Source organism: Triticum dicoccoides, chromosome 1B (assembly GCF_002162155.2).
Source record: "Triticum dicoccoides isolate Atlit2015 ecotype Zavitan chromosome 1B, WEW_v2.0, whole genome shotgun sequence".
NCBI classification, from domain to species: Eukaryota; Viridiplantae; Streptophyta; class Magnoliopsida; order Poales; family Poaceae; genus Triticum; species Triticum dicoccoides.
This window is the reverse complement of record NC_041381.1, coordinates 658,123,666-658,137,995: the sequence shown is the minus strand read 5'-3', so window position 1 is coordinate 658,137,995 and position 14,330 is coordinate 658,123,666. Positions and strand designations below refer to the sequence as shown.

Genomic DNA, 14,330 nt, shown 5'->3' with positions numbered 1-14,330 from the left:
GTGTAGATGCCCCAACCCTTAGGGCATCTAGGTAGGGTGTCCGGGCGTACTAGGAACCTTTTGGAGCTATCCTACCGCAAGCTTGTCCAGAAAGTTTTTCAAATACGTGGACCAACTTATGTAGTTGATAAATCAATCGTAACCTGCAAGGTTGCCATCGAACTAACAAATCTAAAATACATAGTCGATAAGGGAGCACCACTCATCAAGATCATCATCAAGTCAAAAATCTAAATAACCAATAACCTACCTGGATTCTCTTGGCTTTGATAAAATATTAAGTATATTTACTTGTGCTGCACAGTTACCTAAGGAACCACTATATTGCCTTCCGATGATTTCGATTGGCCTTGGCATAAAACGGTTTATCACGTTAACTGCATGAGCAATATTAGGACATGTACAAACCATATCATACATCAAACCACCAGCTGTACAAGGATAAGGAACTTTAGATAGGTATTATTCCTTCTCTTTACCCGAAGGACCTAACAAAGTGGACAATTTGACTCCACCCTTTTGAGTGAAAGAAATTGAAGTTGCACATCTCATTGCGATCATTCTACCCCCGCAAGGGCCAAGGGTAGAAATATACCGACACGAGCCACTGCGGCTAACCCTTGCATGGTCCTATAACACTAACGACATTCCCAAGTCTCCACTCCAATTGGTACATATGTCCATGGTGGAGTTATGACTTTCTCTTTGCCATGCAGTCGCCGTTGCCATGTGATAGTGATGGGATGTTCTTCTTCTTGATTGAAGGGCGTCATGATTCAAAACCACTACACCCACTACTGATTTATCAAGATCAACAAACATACCTGCATCAGAGTAAGATCAAGACTCTATCTAACGGCTAGCGGCGACCAAGGGAAAGTAGAAGTGAAGGCCCCACACCTAGAAACTAGTGCATGCATGTAGATCTTTCTTATGAAATTCAATTAGTGGCATTGGTTTTACGAATGTGTCAAACTTCTTGATGCTAAACATCCAGTCTCTAATTATACATGTACAAGTGAAGATATCAACAAATAACAAACCCAACATCTCCAATACTCAACGCAGCAACTAGCTCGGGCATGAACAAACAACCAACATGCTTGGGCAATGCTTAAGCTTGGTCTGGCTTAACAAATCCGATGTATTGTGTTTTGTGCCAACCTTCTCAACATTCTACAAAGTCTTCATTTTCATATCAGCATGACTTATGAAAAAGTCCTGCACCTCGATACGATTGGTTCTTTCATTCAACTTTTCATCCTTCCAAGGTGGATCACCCCTTTGGCTATCACAAGACATAACATGGTCATCCAAATTGTTCTTTTCACCACCTTTTTAAAAGACACGGACCAACTTTTGAGGTTGATAAATCAATCGTAACCTGCAAGGTTGCCATCGAACTAACACAAAACCGACAAGTCTAAAATACATAGTCGGTGAGAGAGCGCCACTCCTCAATACCATGAGAAAGTCAAAATCTAAATAAACAATAACCCACCTGGATTCTCTTAGCTATGATAAAATATTAAGTTATATTTACTTGTGCTACAAAGTACCTAAGGAACCACTATATTACCTTCCGATGATTCTGATTGGCCTTGACATAAAACGGTTTATCACGCCAACTGCATGATCAATACTAGGACATGTACAAACCATATCATACATCAAACCACCAACTATACAAGGATAAGGAACTTTAGATATGTATTATTCCTTCTCTTTACTTGAAGGACCTAACAAAGTGGACAATTTGACTCCACCCTTTTGAGTGACAAGCAATCGAAGTCGTGCATTTCATTGCGATCATTCTACCCTTGCAAGGGCCAAGGGTAGAAATATACCGACACGAGCCACTGCCGCTAACCCTTGCATGGCCCTATAACACTATCGGCATTCCCAACTCTCCACTCCCATTGCTACATAAGTCCATGGCGGAGTTGTGACTTTCTCCTTGCCATGAAGTCTCCTTTTCCATGTGTAGTGATGTGATGTGCTTCTTCTTGATTGAGGGGCATAGACAATCACATTGCCTAAACAAAAATTATAGCTAAGTGTAAGATGCGAATGAAGTATAATCAGAATGCTTGAACAACTTCATTAAAATGTTCAAGCTCAATAAAATTCTAGTAGTAGAGGATGAAAATAGATAGTAAAGCTTTAAAAACATAATAAAACAACATGAATTCAACAACCTTCCAATTCGATATAAAGGTTGTGGAATGGACATAATGCAAACCCAAAACGGCAACCAAACCATGATAGTTTGTATGGAAATGATTATGGAAAAGTATTTTCATTATACTAAAAAGACATTTATCACGCGTTCAAAAAATGTTTGTACATTTATAAAAAAGATCGGCGTAATTCAAAAAAATGTTGGTGACATTTAAAAAATTATGCATGTGTTTCAGAAAATGTTCATGATCTTTTTAAAAATTTCTATACAATGTATTAAAAATATTAGTGTAATTCAAGAAAAAATGTTCAGTATAGTTTGAAAAAAGAATTTGACATTTTTTAGAAATGTTCACACATTTTGAAAAATTGTGACATTAAAGAATGTTTATACAATGTAGAAAAAATGTTTGCATAATTCAAAAAGAATCTTCCGTGCCATTCGAAGACGATGTACGTGACACTTTCAAAAAATGTTCACGTGTTTCAAAAATATGTTTGTAATTTTATTTAAACATTTATACAATATTAATAAATGCTCTCATAGTTTAAAAGAAGTTTTTGAAGTCAATCATAAACTTGGTCAAACATAGTTTTTTGGAACAAGGAAGAGTTTCGCGTGTAAGGAAGAAACGACATAAACAAACCAAACCGAAACATTTGACTTTTGAAAAAACTAAAACACCCCCGCAAAAAGAAAAGGAAAAATTAATGCATCATATAATTTAGAACAGAGGGGGGTAGCTAGTAGATGGCGTAACAAATTATATATGTGGTGTTCTGAGATAATATATTTCTTATCAAAAGCACATGTACTTTGCATTAAGACCCTGCGACGGATGAATACAGTGCATGAATAGGGGGGAAATATACGTGCACATGAACCACTCATTTCTTAAGGAAACATATCCAGCGTAAGTACACGCGGATTCAGCACAAAATTCCTACCCTAGATGCATCACGTATCCATCCTGTGCTGGCAGTTGAGATAGGCATTGCATACTTACTGCATTCTTCAATTACAGCGCGATTGTTACTTTTACTTGCTACGTACGTAGGTACTGTACTAGAATATATACTTGCCTGCCAGCTGCAACACATACCTGTGGGAGATCCTCAAAAAACAAGGTGACAGCTCATATTTTGGGAGCTTATTGAGAAATAGGGCCTTGCTGTTGGCCGGTTTGATGAAGCCTCTGGTCGACTATCTGCAGTGCATGCAGCAGGTCTCGTAAGTAGGCCCTCAGCTTTGCTCACGCAACTCTAGAATTTTTGCAAAAGAAAATTGCGAACTTCCAAAACTTCAAAGGCCATCTCTGGTTGAACAAGGAAAGATAAAACGGAGCCGAGCGATCTTAGATTTCAGGAGCTAAACCCTGTGAAAGTGAATTCGGGGTGCGATGAGCGAACGGAAGAAGCGCGGCGCGTTGGACGCTGGAGAAGTGGAGACCATACATACTTGCAGTTGCAGGAGTAGGGATTGCAACGGCAGCCAGTGGGGTGGCAACTGCCACGATTCGATTGTCTTGTTAAACGGTCGAAACGGCGGCCGCGGTTACCGTTTCAGCTCCAACCTCCGATTGGTTCAGAGTTAGCCAATCTAATTAAGGTTGTTAAACCATCTGCCATCCAAGTCGTTGTAGTATAGTGGTAAGTATTCCCGCCTGTCACGCGGGTGACCCGGGTTCGATCCCCGGCAACGGCGCGTCTCCTTTTTTTCCAAACCATGTTAGCCATCTGCACTTTACAGTTCGTCGGTAGGCAAACGGGGAAACTTTTGCAGATGCAGGAGTTAGCGATGGCAGCAGCAAAACAACGTCGTTTTTGTTCTTGTTTTTGCACAACTGCAGGAGTTGGCGATTGGTGCAGCAAGCCAACTAATACAAAGTTCATCCAAAGCTAACATCGTTAGCTTTACTTTGATGGAAATTCTATGGATCGCTGGTGGTACATATGCGTTAACAGTAGACCATGTATTTACTAGACGAAATACAACCTGAAAATATCCTGATCCGAAAATGCTTGTGGAATGCAGAACTAGCTAGGGCATGCATATCCTTCAGTAGACAACTCAACTGAGAAATTTAGTTATCACAACGTGAGGGTGTTATGTTTTCTATTTGAATCTTGACAAATCTCAGAACTACTCAACCTTTCCGACAAATTTCTTTAAAAAAATCATTGATCCAGATTTTTCTTCCCTTAATATCAACTTATCTGTTCGGACTTTTCACAGCGCGTTTCATCGATGCAGTAGAGATGAAAGTACGATGTGCTCCATGCATGATCGTGCTGGTAATCTACCACTTGGATCAGGTACGTTTTGCTGGATGAAGGCTCCACGACCCCCGGCCCCTTACGTATATGCATGGACGGATCCGTGTTACCGTGGCCGATCCGTGGTTCCATGGATTTGAAACAAAGGGAATGAGCAAAGTGAGTCGATGGTTTACGGACTTGTACTACTGGAGGCAATGCATTCTCTATTTTATTGTATGCATTTCGGCCCGAATAACAACATTCAGTTACATAAGTGGCTGTGAGAGCAATGCACGGATAGTGCAGTAGATCATAGATCGATCGTCCACAGAACGGCAGTAGGTGATGAAAACAAGAGGGAGTGAAGGCAAGAGAAGAGAGATAGACTGAAGGCACAGGGGATCTTGGCCGAAAGTACTAGCCCACTGAAGCAGGGAAAGTCAGTCGGCTCTGTGGCGCCAAAGTGTTAGTGTATCAGTAATAACCATTATTGTATATGCATCAGAGTAGCAGACCAGCTTTTGTTGTCGAAATCCCGTGCATTACGATCATTCCACAGGGTCGCCGCACAGGCAGCAAAAATGACATGCCACATTCTTCCAGAGTCTTTGCTTCCGCGTTCCACAGGGTCACTCGGGAGTCGTAGTAGGTTGTCTAGCCTTCAGGGGAGACTAAATACCAGGGACAACATGGTGAAGAAAAGCTGGACCGTCATTAGAGCATCTCCAACAGGCGCGCAACGCACGACGCGCTAAAAAAACATTTACAGCGCCTCCGTAGCCAGTTTTTTCGCGCCGTACGATGGCTCCAACGGCTGCTGAAAACAATTACGCGCACGCACCGCTCCAGCAGACGCGCTATATTTCTTCTCCTTCTACTTCGACTGGATTAACATTCGGCTCCGACTTGTGATACTATAGGCATAGATGGATAAAACGATAGATAGATAGATAGTACATAGATAGATAAAAACAATAGATAAAACGATACATAGATAGTACGTAGATAGTTCATAGGCTGCTCCTATGATAGATAAGAAACTACTCCTCGTCGTCCTCCTCCTCCTCCTCCTCTGACTCCACCTCGGTGATGTCCTCTTCTGACGTCTCAATGAAGGCGTCAAGGTACCGGTCGTTGTTGGAGTCCCAGGACTACGTTGCTCCTAGGTTGATGTTCAATTGAGCAGCCGCCTTCCGCGTACGCCTGTCATTGCGATAGGCGGCTCGCTCCGCCCTCCTCTCCTCCCTCTCCGCCCTTCTTTGCGCGAAGAACTGGCGCTTGTTGATGACGTCCTGCGGGAAGCGTTGGCTCCATGGCTTCCTCGTCCATCTCGGCAAGGCTGAGACGACACTCCCTCCTCCTGTTGTCGCGACGATCCTCGTCGGTGATAAGCATCTTCGGGAAGTTCATGTCCCTACGAGGCCGCCGGAGACGCCACGCCGCCGCGTCGTACGCGCAGGCGGCCTCGTCACTACTAGGAAAAGGCATGCTAGTGGCGCACCAGTTTTGCCTACTAATGGCGCACTACTGGTGCGCCACTAGCATCACGCCATTAGAATTAAATTCTAATGGCGCACCATTGGTGCGCCATTAGTATCTGGTGTTCTAATGGCGCACCATGTAGTGCGCCATTAGTATTGCCCACAGTGCGCCATTAAAGTTCCTCCCAGGGGGTCATATGTACCCATGTGCTTTGACATACTAATGGCGCACTAGTGGTTGATGCGCCATTAGTGTTATTATCACAGTGCGCCATTAGTGTCTTGTGTGGTGCGCCACTAGTATGAATATTAGGGATTTTTTTTTCTTTTCTGATATTTTCACAGGTTACAAAATATATTATTGGACAGAATTTAGACAACACCGCACAACAATAGCAGATTCATCGAATACAATAGAAAATTAGTCTCCGAATACAATTCATCATATTAGTCTCCGAATTCAAAAGACCAAACAAAGATAGAACATTACAAGTCTCGAGACCGCGAGTAGCGAGTTTGTCTTCACATTACAAGTCGATATCGATCATCTAAACTACCATCACATAGAAGAGAGCTGCGGTCATCACGATGAGCATCATCACGATGAAATTGGTCTTCATTCGGTTCCTCCCACGCTCCCTCCTCTCTCCCGCTAGATAGCGGGTGTATCTAGATTCCGCCTCCGCCCTAGTGGTGTACCCTTTGTAACTGTTACCGCTGAAACGGTGAACCTGTCTCCGACACTCCTCCCAGTCGTCGTAGACTCCGGGAACCTTACCCTTGTACACGATATACGACGGCATCTCTATGCACAAGCCAAACAACAGACAATACATAAGCAATATATAAGTATGCAACAAAAGGATCGGAAGAGAAAAACAAGACATTAATAGCACGATTCATGGTCCTACTAATAAATAGCATCGACTACATCTAAGTTGAACGACTGTCCAAACCAAAGAGACATACAAGTTCATTAAAGTTTAATTACAACATGAGCCAATCAATGTTTCAGAACTACACATAGCATCACTATTTTCGACTCGACTCATGAGACCGGAGCGTGGATGAAGCCGCCGTCTGTCGTGATGGTCATGAAATCGCGGGCGTTGTCAGCCTGCATTTGTAGCGTTGTGTCTATCTCACTGTTGGACGGTTGATATCTGAGGTAGAACTGCCCCGAGGTACGAAGGACATCTTGATGGATAATTTCCGCAAACTCCGACTGGATGCGAAAGAATTCTTGTCTGATGTCCGCGTCCTGGATTGCCGACAAGCTCGCGGCCCAATCTTTGAGATTATCTGGTAGCAGAAGGTGATGATGGCCCCGTACGATCGCCCGCATGTGATGGAGGGCGTAGTAGGCATTCTTCTGACCGCCAGGCGGCTGCTTGACGCAGGAGAACTTTGTATTGTGGGAAAACATGTGCGCGCCGTACCGCCTACGAACTGGCTTGGCGAAGGTGCCCCCAGATTTGGCGTAGCCGGGGAGAACATCATCAAGAACTTTCTTGATATTTGTGTAGTCTATCTTGGAGTCACAGTCCGGGTCGAAATACGTGGCCATGGAATATTTCGGGCTTAAGAGGATGAGTGTGCAATGTGTGTCACTGCACAGAACACGGAATGTTAGAAAAAAAAGAACGATCGAAATCTAAGAAATCATATGTTACGGGGCGGTTAGGGGATGACTTACTCGGGAAAGTAAGGCACGAGGAAGTTATCCTTATCTGGGTTTGCCAGAATGACGCCTTCGAGGTAAGAACTCGCGACATGCCGGTCCCCAGCGCTGCACAAGTTCTTGGCACGCATGTAGAAGGGGTCGACTATCACGATGTCCAGGGTCTTGTCTCTAATGATCCGCATCTCCATACTCAGCAAAAACAGTCGAACAAAGGTGTAGTGCAGCGAATGAAGGTTAAACATAGCAAAGATGTCATCAAACCGCAGGACGATCGTACCCCGGATGGGGCCATCCACAAAGCCCTTGCCCTCTGGCACCTTGGCCACGAAAACCGGGTATGCCACATCATTCTCTCTGAGACGCCGCTTCTCCAAAGAAAGAACACTGTCATGCAGACTCCGCATAGCACCGGTTGCAGCATTGAGCATATTTGTCGGTAGCATCGCCCTACCCGCCACATGCACCCTCCTTGAGATATCCTTAGGTGAAGGTGGCCCGTCCTGAGCACAGATCGTACTCGGTGCCGGCTGGCTCGCACCCTTGTTACTCTTTCTTTTCCGTCCCTTCTTCTTCTGTTGTAATGGGACCGAGTTCTGCTCACAGACCGCCTTCTTGAGTGTGTTGGGGCTGATAATATTTGGCACCTCGGCTATCTGAGGCTCGGTGAAGTCGGCAGCTGGAGGCATCTGCTGAGAACTGAACGCCAGACGACGCCTGTTGCAATTGGGTTTCTCCGCCGTACCAGCTAGACCGCGGTCGTCTTTTGTAGGGTTGGGTTCTTGAGAAAGAGGCCCGCATAATTCGTCATCGTACCCATGTTCGGCAAAGTACTTATCGATGTTGCTAAATGTACGGCCGTCATTGTTGTCGTCGTCGTCCAGATCCTGTGCCATATGCATGTTCGGATCCTGTGCCATAGGGATGTCCGGCATGTCCGGTAGCGTTGCGGCGGTCTTGACATGGCTTGGCGCCGGCACGATTGGTGGTGTTGTCTTTGGGGTGGTGTCCCCACCCCCAAATGAATCTAGCTCTTCAGCCAAAGCAGGGGCCAGTTTAGGCAGGCGCTGAGGGTCATCAGATCATCTTCGTCGGCCCCGGCGGGTCGAATAAGAGGTAACAACTCGTCGCAGCCTGGCAGCACCCGAACCAGTTGAACCCTATACACGGTGGGTGGCATCGGTTTACCGTGGAACACGGGGTTGCCCGGTTGAATGATTTTGCCCTTGGCGACATCGACCAACTCGTCATTCACGAAGTGCAGGAGAGTGCACGGAACGTCGGTGGCGCCCTGTGAAAACATGTAGGGCGTCAGGGATGCCCAGTCAAAGGCAAAAGGAGATGAAGTCCTCGGCCGAGAGGCTTAATTAGTTACCGTGATGATGGCGTCGAGCTTGACTAATGTCGAGGCACCGCCAACGGCGGGCGTGCAACTGATGGAGGGGCCGCTTGCTGCCGAGGTACCGGCCAGCGTATACCCTTGTGCATTAAGATCCAATGCCGGCCGTGCCGGCGTCGGAGACACCAATACCGCCATCGCCGGACACACCAATGGCGCCGCCGGAGACACCAATGGCGCCACCGGAGGCACCAATGGCACCGCCGGAGACACCAATGGCGCCGCCTGCGCGTTGTGCGAGTTGCTGGCCGTGAAGCTGGGAATCGGGGGCGGCCCCTGTTGGCCACCCGCAATCCACGTCGTCAGCCCATGAATCAAGGTAGGGATAATGCCGGTGAGCGTCGATCCCAGTTGTTGTTGCACTTGCTCTTGGACAATCTCCGGAATCCGTGCCACTTGTGCCCTGAGTTCTTGAACCTCGCGCGACTGGCTTTCCGAGCTGGTCTTTTTCTCCTTTCGCCCACCAGCGGTATAGTATGACGACCATTTTGTGGACAAGCCTTTGCCGGCCACACGACCTGCTGACGACGGCTTACTGAGCTTATCCTTGTTTTTCATTATGTTCAATGCCCTATTTAGAGTGCTGTCCCAAGCAGGGGTGCTCTGAGAGGACCCCGCGCTACTGCTTTCAGTCTCCTTCGCCAGAACAAGCTCAAGCGCCCTGGTCTTCGGATCCGTGGTAAGCTCCTTTGTTATCGGGTCCTCCTTGTACCGGGCCCTGACATAGTTCCTGGTCTGCTTGTCACTGCTATATTTCTCGAAGCGGGGTGGTAGGCCTTGCTCGGCACGCTCCGCGTCCTCCTTGTCCCATATAGGCTCCGCCACTCTGTAACCGCCGGGACCAAGTTTGTGTTCCCCTAAGTTCAACTCCCGCATTTCTTTCCCCCACTAACTTGATTCGGAGGTTGCACTGCTCTCGCACTTGATCTTGAACTCCTTGTAGTCATCTTCGCTGATCGAAGGATTTTTCGCCTTGATCTTCTCATAACTATCACCTTTCTCAATCATTCTCTTCACCGCACTTCTCCAAGTAGACAGGGCCGTGCTCATCCTCATGAGGCGTTTGTTTTCAAATTCAGCGGGGAACTTGTATCGTTCATGCAGCTTCGTGAAGAGGAGGTTGCGCAAATTCCCTCGGTCCTTATGCCTAAGGTTCTCGATGTTGATCGACGGTGCTCCGGAGAATGCACCCGAGCTGAACCGAGTACCCCTTGACTATATGTTTGGGCTCCGTTGGATGCCCGTCAGAGTCCACTTGAGTAAATTCCTCCTTGACGGTGCAGAGCGTGTTCGGGCGCCGGTCCTTCCATTGCTTCTTCAGTTGGCTGCCATCTGTGCGTGCGCCGCCATCATCAGTGGTGGCATCCTCGGCGGCACCATCAGTGGTGGCATCCTCGGCGGCACCATCAGTGGTGTCATCCCCGACGCCACTAGGGGTTGTGTAGTCAGGATCGGTGTCTTCCGCGGCGTCCTCATAGCGGTGAGGTTGTTCCTCCATCTCCTGGGACAGCTCCCAGAATTTCTTGCCGCCCGAACCGCCGGCCTCAGCGTTGTTGGCCAGGTTTCGCTCTAAATAGGAAAAAAGTTTGGTAAAAAAGATGGTTATTGTCAAGGAACAAGATCATGGTCTCATCATTAGGGTTTGTCGACACCGAGGCATCCTAAAAGCTAAGCTTTTATCATTTAGGGTTTGTCGATGCCGAGGCACCCTAAAATCCTAAGCGTACATCATTTAGGTTCTCATCGACACCGAGGCACCCTATAGAAGCCAAGGTTTCATCATTTAGGGTTTGTCGACGCCGAGGCACCCTAAATGCTAAGTTAAGTTTTCATCATTTAGGGTTTATCGATGCAGAGGCACCCTAGGTTGGGCCTAATCACTTGGCACTAATCACTTGGCTCTATTGCCACCTATGGTTTAATGCAGCAAGAATGGCGGGGCAGTTGATCCTACTTAACTAAGTACTAAGATACCCCGGCCCATGCATTAGTCGCAAGTACCCCATATGTCCTATTTTTAGCAAAGTCATGCTAAAATTCACGGAAAATTTCAGCATGACCTTTGCTGAAAATAGGGACATATGGAGTACCCGAATTTGCCGGAACGGAAGTTAATCGACATTCCGGCAAACTCAAGGGCCTCTCGGGGTACCTGCAAATTCATCACGACACAATGGTCGGAGACAAAACCCAGCAAACTAGCAAAGTTACTGACATGTTTACAGAAATTGTTTTCTGTAAAAGATGATCATCATCTTTGCAAGTCTTTCTCAATGTGATCACAAGTAATTCAGAGGCATCACAATAAAGCAACACCCTGGAGTACAATGCTTTATAATGTTCCATCATCATTACAGAAAAATAATAACAATATATACACGCTGGAGTACAATGCTTTATAATGTTCCATCATCATTACAGAAAAATAATAACAATATATACACACTGGAGTACAATCACTAGTAGAAAAACACCTAATAGTCCCGGTTCGTAAGGGCCTTTAGTTCCGGTTCATGAACCGGGACTAATGGGTCGTTACTAATACGTCCACCCATTAGTCCCGGTTCAAACACGAACCGGGACCAATGTGCCTCCACGTGGCCGGACCGCCGAGCCCAGTCAGGGGGCCTTTGGTCCCGGTTGGTGGCTCCAACCGGGACCAAAAGTCCATGTTTTTTTAGAAAAGTGGCTGCTTTAGGGGTTTTGGGGGTTATTTTTAGGTTGTTATTAGCTAGCTAATAGAGAGAAGTGTCCTCTCTTATATCTTCGTCCTTGGTTTATCAACGCTGCTGCTATGTTCATTTCACCCGCTGATATAACATGCTCATGCATGCTCGCATCATACATCATCATATATAATAACAAGTCCTACTAATCATGCATCATCATACAACTTCTACTCGTTATTAATAATAAGTCATGCGATCATCATCCTCATAGTCATCGAACCCAACCCTACATAATTGTTCTTAGCACATGATCATCAGTATCAGGTAGGACCTAAACACCCTTAAGGTAAAATAGCATAAAACAATATAGACCCTGACTCTCCATTATGAAGAATGGCGATCATCCTGTCTCCAATTCTTGCCCTTCGCTGCTTATTGCTTCCAAGAAGCTCCTTACGACTGTCCATGCATTTTTTTCCATTCTTTGATTGCTATGTCTCCACTTCTTTTAGAAACCCGGTATGGACAATTGAGATTCGTAGAACGACCTGGTTGTATGTTCAAAACATGAAGGCTACCATGCGTATACATCAGATGAGGCACGCAATCATTCAGGATTATCTGTTGAAAAACATAGTAATAACGTCGTAGTTAGCAATGATGTACTAGTTTTAGAAGTGTGCAAAAAGATGCACGGATGTTGTAATAGTAAAAAATACTCTTACCAGGGTATTTCCATGGTAATTACCGTAGTTCAATACGTGCACTGGTGGCACGTATTGACCATAATGTTGAGGAGTTTGATTGTAGATATTGTAATTCTCAAGATCAGTACAAAATCCGACCAGATGATTTTTCTCCTGATAAGTTAATTCGGAGCCTTCGGTGTAGTAGGTTCTGTCTACCATCTTCCGCACATTCTTTGAAGAATGAAAATAAGCTGTCAATGGAGATAAGTTGTCAACTATATATTTTGAAATAAACAATATAAATTACTTAATAACTATGTTAAGCTCACATGGGGGAAGAATTGGAGGGGTATCCACAAGGACCCAAATTGAAGGTCTCTCTTGCTCGATTGTAGGATCACCAAGATCCATGGTGACAAGCATACCCTCATCAAGACCATACATCTTGCAAAGTGCTTCCCAAATTTTTGCAACCAAAATGGGTTACACTCTGAGCATTGTACAACTTTACTTGAAAATCCACACCATGATGGGTACTTAGGATATTTTTTTTGGTTTCGAAACTTTCATGGTCTTCAAAACCCATCCTCTCCAAGACATAGCGTCTTGCAAAGCATGGGATAAGCTAGTCGAATTGGAAAAGATGAAAAATACACGTTAAAATAGTTGAAGTCGTGCTTAATTACGAAAAACTATTGTCGTCGTTGCGTACCGTATGAACATCACAGGTCTCCTCGAGCTTAATGCTGAAGTGTCGATCTTCGTCCAGCTCAATGAACCTGTCGCAGATATCTTGGTCGTCGTGGCACCAATCGCACTCCTCCGGGCGGTTTTTGTCATCCGATGAGTACGATATTTCCGGCCTACGTTCATAATTCAAATATTAAACTAGATCATTATTATTAATCACGGGTTGACTATCGATGATCGATGTACGTAGCTCCTCCTTTCATTCCCGAATGCATTATTATATCAAATTGTCTAGCACACGGGAATGAAGGAGAACTTATCCAATATGAGCATTCAATAAGCAAAACCAAATCATAAAATAAGCAAAACCAAATCATAAAATAAAGTATAGTATTCAAATTAGCATGCATTCAATAATTATAAGCAAAAGTACATCATCTCTTGGTGTCCGTACATCGTCGAATATTATCACTAATACAACTAGAACCGTAGCGCCCGACGGGTATCGACGCGGGCGGTGGACACCCAAAGATAAGGAACCATCACAGGATCATAGCTCCAGTGAGATCCCTGAAGAACCTGCCAGGTATTGTCGAACCTGCCCTCCAATGCAACCATGTAGCGACGGACGTGCTCGTCCTCCTCGCTGACACGGTGACGTACCACCTCCGCGGTGTCCGGATGCCTCACCACCGTCACTGGCCCACGCGACCGCCACCAAACAAGGATCGGGTCAACAACGGGCTGCCTCCTCACCAACCTACGTCCCCCGGAAGGTAGCACCTCCCAATACCAGTCCGACGGAGCCCAGTCCCGAACATGGCCCTGATCAAGCAGGCCTCCACCACCGAGTCGACGACGACGAGGATGCGGGATAGGCATCGCCGACGTCGATGCGGGAACTACTTCTATATATAGTTAAATAAAAGTAGTTTTATTAATTAAATCAACTATCTAGTTCAACTACTAAGCACTTACTATAAATAAATAAGTAGTACTTACTAAAAACAAACTACTTCTATATATAGTAAAATAAATTAGTTTATTAAATCAACTAGCTAGTTCAACTATATGTAAACTACTTCTTATTTTTTTCCTTTTTCTAAATACTATGAACAAAAAAATCATTAAAATTCTATGAACAAAATTAATTACACAATCTAAATATCACCAAAAAAATCTATTAACAATAATATCACCAAACATGCATATTCAATAATAATATCACCAAAAAAAATCTATTAACAGAAAAAAATCTAACATAATATGAACAAATTAATT

General features: G+C 45.1%; 1 non-coding gene across 1 annotated transcript; it reads left to right on the top strand.

The window, feature by feature from the left end:
* The first annotated feature begins 3,814 nt into the window (after positions 1-3,814).
* TRNAD-GUC lies at positions 3,815-3,886 on the top strand. The gene has a single exon. It is a non-coding gene; the product is annotated as a tRNA-Asp (tRNA).
* The last annotated feature ends 10,444 nt before the right edge of the window (positions 3,887-14,330 follow it).